At 42.4% G+C, this 12,199-nt stretch overlaps 2 long non-coding RNA genes across 2 annotated transcripts; both read left to right on the top strand.

Annotated features, from left to right (window-relative positions):
• The first annotated feature begins 2,136 nt into the window (after window positions 1-2,136).
• On the top strand, window positions 2,137-3,423 carry LOC124698718. The gene is made up of 3 exons (XR_007001073.1): window positions 2,137-2,358; window positions 2,447-2,660; window positions 3,369-3,423. It is a non-coding gene; the product is annotated as an uncharacterized LOC124698718 (long non-coding RNA).
• Window positions 3,424-10,457: 7,034 nt separating this feature from the next.
• Window positions 10,458-11,723, top strand: LOC124699996. Its single transcript, XR_007001596.1, has 3 exons — window positions 10,458-10,679; window positions 10,768-10,981; window positions 11,690-11,723. It is a non-coding gene; the product is annotated as an uncharacterized LOC124699996 (long non-coding RNA).
• Window positions 11,724-12,199: the final 476 nt, after the last annotated feature.

The following is a 12,199-nucleotide window of genomic DNA, read 5'->3' as shown; positions in this document are numbered from 1 at the left end:
TGATTCAAGTAATCCATCGAGTATGGAGTTTCTTCATGCGCTTCACTCCAATATGACCAAGACGACGAGTGCCACATATAAGTAGAATTATCATTCAATTTAATTCGCTTAGCATCAATGTTATGTATATGCGTATCACTACTATCGAGATCTAACAGAAATAAGCCATTCTTTTCAGGTGCTCGACCATAAAAGATATTATTCATAAAAATAGAACAACCATTATTCTCTGACTTGAATGAATAACCGTCTTGCATTAAACAAGATCCAGATATAATGTTCATGCTCAACGCGGGTACAAAATAACAATTATTTAGGCTTAAAACTAATCCCGAAGGTAGATGTAGAGGAAGTGTGCCGACAGCGATCACATCGACTTTGGATCCATTTCCAACGTGCATCGTCACTTCATCTTTCGGTAGTCTTCGTTTATTCTTTAGTTCCTGTTTCGAGTTACAAATATGAGCAACCGAACCGAGTATCAAATACCCAGGTACTAGAACGAGAACCGGTGAGATAAACATCTATAACATGTATATCGGATATACCTTCTTTCTTCTTCTTGACAAGGCCGCTCTTCGGATCCGCCAAATACTTGGAGCAATTACGCTTCCAGGCGTCCCTTCTCCTTGCGGTAATAGCACTCAAGCATCGGGCTTAGGGCCGTTCTTAGGTTTCATAGGAGGCGTGGCAGCTTTCTTGCCACCCTTCTTGAATTTTCCCTTAGACTTGCCCTGTTTCTTGAAGCCGGTGGTCTTGTTGACCATCAACACTTGGTGCTCTTTCTTGATCTCAATCTCAGCGAGCTTTTAGCATGCCAAAGAGTTCGAGGTAACTCCTTGTTCATGTTCCGCATATTGTAGTTCATCACAAAGTTCTTGTAACTTGGTGGCGGTGATTGAAGGACACGATTAATCCCCAGTCTATTAGGAATCACTATTCCCAAGTCACCGAGTTTCTTCGCATGCCCGGTCATGGCGAGCATGTGCTCACTAATGGAGCTGCCTTCTTCCATCATACAACTGAAGAAATGTTTCGATGCTTCATAGCATTCCACGGCCGCATGAGTCTCAAAAATAGCTTTCAGCTCATTCATTAACTCATGAGGATCGTGGTGCTCAAAACGTTTTTGAAGATCGGATTCCAGACTGCACAGGATGGCACACTGAACTTGAGAGTACCGAGTTTTCCGAGTCTCGTAAACAGCCTTTTACTTCATCGGTTTCGAGCTTACGCAGGACGGTCACCTAGCGGTGCATCAAGCACATATTGCAGATTTTCGCCGAGAGGAAGATCCTCACATGACGGAACCGGTCGGTGAAGTTGCTACCGTTGCTCTTAAGCTTTTCTTTCTCTAGGAACTGGTTAAAATTGATTGGGGACGCCATCTCTACAACATATATTTGCAATAGTTTAGACTAAGTTTATGACAAATTGAGTTCAAATTTTAATTCAACATAATTAAAAATCTAGGTGAACTCCCACTCAAAACAATATCCCTCGCATTGTCTTATTGATCACACGAACCAAATCCACCACACCTAAGTCCGATCATCACGAGACAAGGTGTAATTTCAATGGCGAACACTCAAAGTGTTCATCATATCTATCATATGATTCATGCTCTACCTTTCGGTATCACGTGTTCCGAGACCATGTCTGTACATGCTGTAACATCCTAAAAACTGTGCATTTTCAAATTCATGCATTGCACCACATCAGCATGTCAAATTTTCAGTTTTAGAAAATGTTTTACTTGTTCTTGCATAAAATTGATTATATTGCTAGTTTTGCTCTTTGTTGTTTAAATCTATATGCATACTATAATTATCCAAGTGCTTTACTGGATTGGGGCTGTGCCCAGTATATCCGGTACCGTACTGAGAGTTTTACGAATTTTCGTATTTTTATTTGCGTCAGTTTTATACCTTAGCTAGATCAGTAATAAAATCAGAAAAGAGAAAGGAAAAAAAAAAGTAAAACGAACTGATCGGCCGGCCGGCACGGACCGACACGGCCAGGCCAAACGGCCCAGCCGAGGCCAGCCAGCAACCCACGCGACGCACGCGACTTTTCTCATCTCGTTTACTTTTCTCTTCTTTTCCCTGACCGTGGGTCCCGCAGTACATCTTCAACCTTCAGCAAAACTCCAGCTCCTGTACGAGAAGGAAACGGAGAACCATTACGCAAAAATCTCAACGATTTTGTTGGCGTTTGCCACGGAATTTTCGACCCATAAATACCCCTAAACCTCCTCCGTTTTTGCTCCCCGAAATCCCCAATTTTTGCGCCGCCAGGCTGCGCAAATTTCTCGCCGGAGTTCCAATCTGCCGCCGCCATTGGAGCTCAGAACCGGAGGTCCCCGTCGCCCAGAGACCCTCTCCTTCACTTCATGTGGTTCCCCTTACTTAACCCCGCCGCCTCACCCTATTTTCCCGATATGCAGGCCACTAGAACGTCGAGGAAACATCGCCGGAGTCCCGACACCGTCCGCCGCCTTCAGCCGCCCATAACCACCAACTGGAGCCTGGCTGAACTACACCGAGATCACGAACGTGACGGAAATCGTCTGCGGCTTCACGTCCACGCCTTGGCTGTGTCGGAGAATCACTAGAACGCCTTCGCCATTCACGTCTAATTCACCGTCTTTCGTGCAATAGGTACGGTATTCGGCTAACACATTACACTGAATTTTTCCACGTACAGAATCGATCGATCGAGTGTAGCAGCTAGCTTGTTTCCCCATAAAAACTTTGAAAATTCATAACTATAAATCTAGAGCTCGGTTTTAGACGATTCCTTTTGCATTGAGATCGTAATTCAATTCTCTGTAACTTTCGTGTAGAAAGTTTCTCCATCCGAGAAACTTTTTCCTGACAGCTTTTCGGATAAAAATTATTAATAAACCGCGAAATGTTTAATCTTGTAAAATTCATTATTAAAGTTTCGTAACTCGGAATTGAACAAATAATATATCGCTGGATTCAGAAAAATGAGAGGAACATTTTGGTACTGTTAGTTTGTCCTTTTACAAAACTTGCGAATTTTGCAATTTAAAATCGTGTATATAGTATTTTCAGTATATTTTAAATTCTGTAAACTATTTAAATATGAATCCAACGCCAAATTGCAGATACTTAAATTGCCTATCCACCAGTATGCCTGCAAGAGATATTAGAAACTATTTTATACATATATATTTTGTTCATGGTTAAATGGCTATTTGAGACCTTTATTGCATAAAGTAATTGTTTGTAAAAATGTTTGATATCAAATTTCTTTCCAGAGCATGCATGCATAATTTCATTATGTGTTTTACCTGTTTGTGTTGTTTGGTGTTTGATTGTGAATTATTTTGCTTGCGTTAGATTGCCCGGATTGCAACGAGTGCGATTGCGACGACTGTCTGAACACCGACCAAGGCAAGTGTCACAAACTCATTATCCTACTGTTTTCTATGCATTGGTAGTTGTTTTATGTGCATAATGTTTTCAAATTGCTGGCCCTGGGATATTAGGAAAAGTGGAGAGGTTGCGAGAGATAAATGTTTTATTCTCTTAATGAAAACAACCATGTCAAATTAATACACCCCTGGGTGGTAAGTGGTAATGCTTGGTTTATGTTGAGTGGTTGCACCGGGGTCATTTCTATGGCAGCACCGTGTGCATCACACTTGACGTTGGCCACCCAGGAACAAAGAGATTAGCCTGGTTTTCTTGTTTTAGTAGCTTCCGAGTACAACCACATGCTATATGGGCTCGGCTAGATTGAGTAGGTTGCGAGAACTCGACCCAATGTACAGAGGGTGGTAGATATTGGTAGGACGGAGCGCGTCCATTGTGGTTGAGGTATTGCTTCCGAAAGGTCTTGTCCTAGTCGACATCTGTCCATTTGAGCAAAATGCGCATCATGGAAGAAGAACGGACTAGGTCATGTGGGGAATGTGTACAGCCTCTCGAGAGTGTCAAATCTAAGTACTTAGCCGTGTCCCCGGTTACGGACATCTTTGAGCAATTAGAGCTTGAAACTGTTGGACAATCTCGTCAGTCGAATTTCTGAAATTAATGCACCAGGTGGTTTATGGGTAGTAATTAGTCTTATAGAAATACTATGTTTTAAGAAATGTTTTGAGAGTGGGGAAAATAAAACTGGCTTTACGCAAATATGAACCCCACCTGCCAAATATCATGTAGATATAGGCGCCAGAAAATCCACCATATGACATCTTGCCATTTCCATTCCAAGAGTAATGACCCTTCGAGGCTGCAACGTTTTATGTTGCAGGTTATTCTGAAGACGAGTAAGAGATACCGTAGGTTGCGAGCTTACACCCAACATGTTCGCCTGTGGCGTGATGGAGCTCTTCGTTTATTTATTTGCTGCTTGAACTATGTTATTTTCAGCTAGCCTTGAGCTATGCGCTTTGTAATAATTATACCATGGATCATACGTTGTAATAATTGACGCATTTGCTATTCTGGTTATTCATCGAACTGTGTGTGCTAGCGATTGATCCAAGGGACTAGCACAGAAAGCACATAGATTCAATCTGTATTCAGGTTGTGTCGCTTATGGTATCAGAGCATTGTGTTGCCTGTAGGTTCGTGACCTTAGAAACTGGAGTAGATTAGGAGGACCATAGGAACTAAAAACTTATTTAATTTTCTCTTCAATCTTCTCGTTCTTCATTTCTCATAATTCTATATCTATCATTTGTCTCACTCTCGTCTATTCAAAATAGTAGATCTTCGTTACTCACTTTAGTTAACAATTCAAACCTCTATTGGATTACTCATTTGAAAATATGAACGTGATGATGATGAGGATGCTGATGGAATCAAAGGTGGTGCAAACGATGAATATGATAAGGAAGAGGAAGAGGAAGAGGACCCCGAGGAAGTGATCATCTATGTCTCAAGTGATGATGAAGATTCTCAAGAGGATGAACCACCAGCCATGGATGCTCATCCAAAGAAGCGCCGGTGCCAGAAGAGCACGGACTACATCAAGCGCTTCAAGTTCTAAGTAGGATTGTCCACCTATTTAGTCTTCGTTAGGAAATCGATATCGCATTAGATCTATGTCATATCAAAACATGTGGTATGACAAGTTTAAGTTTAGGATTTGATTTTCTCTAAACTAAGATTGTGTGGAATTTTCGTGAGGTTTATAAATCAGTATTAAATTCGTTTTTACCAAAGGTTGTTGTCTGTGCGAGCTGCAGTTTTTCTGCTGATACTGTTTACTGCACGATTTTTCATAAATTCCTGGAACGTCAGAAAAATCTGAAAAAAATTGTAAAAATGCGGATTTTCCTGTAGTACATGCACAAAAATTGGCGTTCGATTCCGACGTGTTTTGAATGCCCAAACAATTCCGTTTCTACAGTAGACGAAATCTGGACAGAATCTGTCATATTTTTCAACGGTGCTTGTTTGCTGTTATGTCAATTGCTATGATTGTTTGGTTCTGTGATGTTTGTGTATTAGTATGGGTAGTGTTTTCTTTAGTTTCTATCTATCTATACTTACCTTTGCTGAACCAACAGATGCCTCCTCGACGTGCACAGACCGGTGGCAACAACACTGGAAACAACAACCCCAATCCCGATGTGCAGCTGCTGATCAACGCACAGGCACAACTCATGCAGACAATGAATCAGTTCATAGCGAACCAGAACAACAACAACAACCACCACAACAACAACAATAATCCACCTCCAGGGGTAGATATGCTCACAAGGTTCCTGAGGTTGAGGCCTGCCAAGTTTTCTACTGCACCGGAGCCAATGATAGCATTGGACTGGCTGCGGGCTGTGGACAAGGACCTAGTGACGAGTGGGATGTACTCGAAGCTGAGAAGGTGAGGTTTGCTGCCCACTTGCTTGAAGGACCAGCTGCATCATGGTGGGATAATTACCAGATAACTCACCCCTTGCCGGAATCACCCGGGAAATGTTTCAAGAAGGGTTTCGCACAGCTCATGTTTCAACCGGAGTTATGACCTTGAAGAGAAGGGAGTTCCGAAACCTGCGCCGGAACCACCGCATCGTGGCCGAGTACATAGAGGAGTTCGAGCAACTTGGCGCGCTATGCACCGAAAGCTGTGGATACCGATGCAAAGAGGAAGGAGAGATTCCCGGATGGTTTGCATGATGATCTTGTCTGTTCAATTGTCCATTGTGCATATTCCTGATTTTCAGACACTGTTGGACAAAGCTACAATTCTTGAGGGAAAGCAGAAGCAGGCTGAGAACCGCAAGAGGAAGCATAGCAATAACCACAACAACTCAGCGCCGCATCAAAGGACCCGCACATTCCATGGTGGTAATGGACATCAGCACAAAGGAGGAAATGGCCACCACCATAATGGCCAGAAGCGTCTTCACCACAACTTTGGAAGAGGTAATGGCCACAACAATGGAGATAACAATGGCCGAAACCGTCCCAACAACTTCACCGGCGGGGATATCAGCCAAGTGGAGTGCTTCAAATGCAGGAAGACCGGGCACTATGCTAGTGATTGCCCAGAGAAGAAGGATGTGAACGCAAAGCCAACCCCGTTTCAGAAGGGACATGTCAACCATGTCAACGTGGAGGAAGTCTATGAGGAGCCAGACACTGTGATTGGTACGTTTCTGCTCAGTAATTTTTCAGCACTCGTACTATTTGATACTGGAGCATCACATTCATTCATATCGAGGGTATTTGTGGATAGAAATAAGATATCTACTAGCACCATAAACATGCCTATTAAAATAAACTCACCAGGGGGAGAGATGATTGCGACCTATGGGTGTCCCCATATAACCTTAGTGATTGGAGCACATAGTTTCCCCACTAGCCTGATTGTTTTGGAGTCACAAGGCTTAGATATAATATTGGGCATGAATTGGATGACGGAATATGAAGGTGTCATAGATTGTGCTAATAGGGCAATAATGCTTACAACCCCGGAGAAGAAGCGCATTCGATTTAAGTCCACATTTGAGCTTAAGGGATCCAACATCAATTCTCTTAAGGGGGTTAGCATAGAGGATGTGCGCATAGTGAGAGATTATCTGGATGTGTTTCCAGAGGAGTTACCAGGAATGCCACCTGATAGAGATGTTGAGTTTCTCATTGAATTAATGCCTGGAACTGGACCTATAGCTAAGAGGCCGTATAAGATGGATGTAGAGGAATTAAAGGAACTTAAGAAACAGCTTAGGGAGCAACTGCAAAAGGGTTTTATTCGGCCTAGTTCATCATCTTGGGGAGCGCCTGTTTTATTTGTGGAGAAGAAGGATTCTACTAAGAGACTAGTTATGGATTTTCGCTCTCTCAATGAGGTGACAATTAAGAATAAGTACCCGCTGCCCAATATCAATGATTTGTTTGACCAGTTGAAAGGAGCAAAGGTGTTCTCTAAGATCGATCTTCGATCGGGTTATTTCCAATTGAAGATTCGAGAGCAGGATATACCTAAGACTGCGTTCACCACTAGGTATGGTTTATATGAGTATACAGTTATGCCATTTGGACTAACAAATGCTCCAGCATATTTTATGACTATGATGAACAAGGTATTCATGGAGTACTTGGATAAATTCGTAGTGGTATTCATTGATGATATATTGATATACTCTAAAGATGAAGATGAGCATGAGAAACATTTGCGTTTGATCATGGAGAAACTTAGGGAACACAAGTTGTATGCTAAATTCAGCAAATGTGAGTTTTGGTTGAACAAAGTGGGATTTCTTGGACATATTGTTTCAGCGGAAGGAGTGGCGAGTTGATCCAAGTAAGGTAGCAGGCTGTAACTGAGTGGGAGTCGCCTAAAAATGCGGGGAAATCCGGAGTTTCACGGGACTTGCGAGGATATTACCGGAGGTTCATAGAAAATTTCTCCAAGATTGCCAAACCGATGACTGAATTATTGAAGAAGGAGAAGAAATTCACTTGGACTGAGGAGTGCGAGGCCAACTTTCAAGAATTGAAGCAACGCCTAGTAAGTGCACCTGTTTTATGTTTGCCTGATATTCAGAAGGATTTTCAAGTATATTGTGATGCCTCTCGTCAAGGACTTGGTAGTGTATTGATGCAAGATGGAAGAGTGGTTTCTTATGCCTCGCGCCAACTCAAGCATCATGAGAGGAATTATCCAACACATGACTTGGAGCTAGCGTCCGTCGTGCATGCACTTAAGGTATGGAGGCATTATCTAATGGGAAAGCATTGTGATGTGTTTACTGATCAGAAGAGTTTGAAGTACATATTTACTCAGAAAGAGCTGAACATGAGACAAAGGAGATGGTTGGAATTGATAAAGGATTATGATATGGATTTGCAGTATCACCCAGGAAAGGCTAATGTTGTAGCTGATGCATTGAGCCGCAAGGTTTATGTGAATGGTTTAACCGCAGGGGAGTTACCATCAGATTTATGTGAGCTATTCAAGGACCTTAGGTTGGAAATAGTGCCAAAGGGATATCTAGCATCGATGGAGGTGGTGCCAACGTTGCTAGATAGAATTAGAGAAGCTCAGAAGGGGGATGATGAGATGGATGAAATAAAAGAGAATATGGAGAAAGGTAAAGCTGAAGGTTTTCGTTTGGATGAACAAGGAACGCTATGATTTGAGAAGCGTTTATGTGTGCCCAATGATCCTGAGATTAGGAAGTTGATTTTCCAGGAGGCTCATGATTCGCCATATTCTATTCATCCAGGTAACACTAAGATGTATATGGATCTGCGAGAGAGATTTTGGTGGGCTAACATGAAAAGGGAGATTGCAGAGTATATTGCATTATGTGATGTATGCAGCAGAGTGAAAGCCGAACATCAGAAACCAGCGGGATTGCTACAGCCGTTGCCTATACCCGATTGGAAGTGGGACAAAATTGGTATGGATTTCATCACAGGATTGCCCAAGACTAGATCGGGGTATGATTCAATTTGGGTAGTTGTTGATCGTTTGACCAAAGTAGCTCACTTCATACCAGTAAAGACCACATACACAAGCGCCAAATTAGCCAAGATTTATATGAGCAAGATTGTGTGCTCACATGGAGTTCCGAAGGGAATTGTTTCTGATAGAGGTACTCAATTCACTTCTCACTTTTGGCGCAAATTGCATGAATCACTTGGAACCAGATTGGAGTTTAGCACAGCTTTTCATCCGCAGACTGATGGACAAACAGAAAGAGTAAATCAGATTTTGGAGGATATGCTTAGAGCTTGCGCTCTAAATTATGGATCTAGTTGGGATGAGAATTTACCATATGCGGAGTTTTCCTACAACAATAGCTATCAGTCTAGTATTGAGATGGCTCCGTTTGAGGCATTGTATGGTAGGAAGTGCAGAACACCATTGTTATGGGATGGAGTTGGAGAGCGTAGTTTCTTTGGACCTGATGTGATCAAGGATGCTGAGGAGAAAGTTAGACTCATTCGCGATAGGCTGAAGGTAGCTCAATCGAGACAGAAAAGTTATGCGGATTCCAAACGTAGAGAGATTACATATGAAGTAGGAGATAGAGCATACCTTAGAGTTTCACCGCTCCGTGGCATTAAGAGGTTTGGAATTAAAGGAAAGTTAGCACCGCGATTCATTGGACCTTATAAAATTCTATCACGCAAAGGAGAGGTTGCATATGAGCTAGAATTGCCAGAGGCACTATCAGCAGTTCATAACGTGTTTCATGTATCCCAGTTGAAGAAGTGTCATCCGGAGATGGCAGCCACACCGTTGAGAGACACCATTCCATTGGATGGGGTTCAACTAGAAAGTGATCTTACATATGAGGAGAAGCCTGTCAAGATTCTTGATACAGCAGAGAGGTTTACTCGCACCAAGACGATCAGATTTTGCAAGGTTCAGTGGAATCATCACTCAGAGGAGGAAGCAACTTGGGAGAGAGAGGATGATCTTCGAGAAGACCACCCACACCTATTTGCTAGCCACTTCGAATCTCGAGGGCGAGATTCATCTTAAGGGGGTTAGGTTTGTAACATCCTAAAAACTGTGCATTTTCAAATTCATGCATTGCACCACATCAGCATGTAAAATTTTCAGTTTTAGAAAATGTTTTACTTGTTCTTGCATAAAAGTGATTATATTGCTAGTTTTGCTCTTTGTTGTTTAAATCTATATGCATACTATAATTATCCAAGTGCTTTACTGGATTGGGGCTGTGCCCAGTATATCCGGTACCGTACTGAGAGTTTTACGAATTTTCGTATTTTTATTTGCGTCAGTTTTATACCTGTAGCTAGATCAGTAATAAAATCAAAAAAGAGAAAGGAAAAAAAAAGTAAAACGAACTGATCGGCCGGCCGGCACGGAGCGACACGGCCAGGCCAAACGGCCCAGCCGAGGCCAGCCAGCAACCCACGCGACGCACGCGACTTTTCTCATCTCGTTTACTTTTCTCTTCTTTTCCCTGACCGTGGGTCCCGCAGTACATCTTCAACCTTCAGCAAAACTCCAGCTCCTGTACGAGAAGGAAACGGAGAACCATTACGAAAAAATCTCAACGATTTTGTTGGCGTTTGCCACGGAATTTTCGACCTATAAATACCCCTAAACCTCCTCCGTTTTTGCTCCCCGAAATCCCCAATTTTTGCGCCGCCAGGCTGCGCAAATTTCGCGCTGGAGTTCCAATCTGCCGCCGCCATTGGAGCTCAGAACCGGAGGTCCCCGTCGCCCAGAGACCCTCTCCTTCACTTCATGTTGTTCCCCTTACTTAACCCCGCCACCTCACCCTATTTTCCCGATATGCAGGCCACTAGAACGTCGAGGAAACATCGCCGGAGTCCCGACACCGTCCGCCGCCTTCAGCCGCCCATAACCACCAACTGGAGCCTGGCTGAACTACACCGAGATCATGAACGTGACGGAAATCGTCTGCGGCTTCACGTCCACGCCTTGGCTGTGTCGGAGAATCACTAGAACGCCTTCGCCATTCACGTCTAATTCACCGTCTTTCGTGCAATAGGTACGGTATTCGGCTAACACATTACACTGAATTTTTCCACGTACAGAATCGATCGATCGAGTGTAGCAGCTAGCTTGTTTCCCCATAAAAACTTTGAAAATTCATAACTATAAATCTAGAGCTCGGTTTTAGACGATTCCTTTTGCATTGAGATCGTAATTCAATTCTCTGTAAATTTCGTGTAGAAAGTTTCTCCATCCGAGAAACTTTTTCCTGACAGCTTTTCGGATAAAAATTATTAATAAACCGCGAAATGTTTAATCTTGTAAAATTCATTATTAAAGTTTCGTAACTCGGAATTGAACAAATAATATATCGCTGGATTCAGAAAAATGAGAGGAACATTTTGGTACTGTTAGTTTGTGCTTTTACAAAACTTGCGAATTTTGCAATTTAAAATCGTGTATATAGTATTTTTAGTATATTTTAAATTCTGTAAACTATTTTAATATGAATCCAACGCCAAATTGCAGATACTTAAATTGCCTATCCACCAGTATGCCTGCAAGAGATATTAGAAACTATTTTATACATATATATTTTGTTCATGGTTAAATGGCTATTTGAGACCTTTATTGCATAAAGTAATTGTTTGTAAAAATGTTTGATATCAAATTTCTTTCCAGAGCATGCATGCATAATTTCATTATGTGTTTTACCTGTTTGTGTTGTTTGGTGTTTGATTGTGAATTATTTTGCTTGCGTTAGATTGCCCGGATTGCAACGAGTGCGATTGCGACGATCGTCCGAACACCGACCAAGGCAAGTGTCACAAACTCATTATCCTACTGTTTTCTATGCATTGGTAGTTGTTTTATGTGCATAATGTTTTCAAATTGCTGGCCCTGGGATATTAGGAAAAGTGGAGAGGTTGCGAGAGATAAATGTTTTATTCTCTTAATGAAAACAACCATGTCAAATTAATACACCCCTGGGTGGTAAGTGGTAATGCTTGGTTTATGTTGAGTGGTTGCACCGGGGTCATTTCTATGGCAGCACCGTGTGCATCACACTTGAGGTTGGCCACCCAGGAACAAAGAGATTAGCCTGGTTTTCTTGTTTTAGTAGCTTCCGAGTACAACCACATGCTATATGGGCTCGGCTAGATTGAGTAGGTTGCGAGAACTCGACCCAATGTACAGAGGGTGGTAGATATTGGTAGGACGGAGCGCGTCCATTGTGGTTGAGGTATTGCTTCTGAAAGGTCTTGTCCTAGTC

This window comes from Lolium rigidum, chromosome 3, assembly GCF_022539505.1.
Source record: "Lolium rigidum isolate FL_2022 chromosome 3, APGP_CSIRO_Lrig_0.1, whole genome shotgun sequence".
Taxonomy (NCBI): Eukaryota; Viridiplantae; Streptophyta; class Magnoliopsida; order Poales; family Poaceae; genus Lolium; species Lolium rigidum.
The sequence above is the reverse complement of the archived record's forward strand: the minus strand, read 5'-3'. Positions and strand labels throughout refer to the sequence as shown.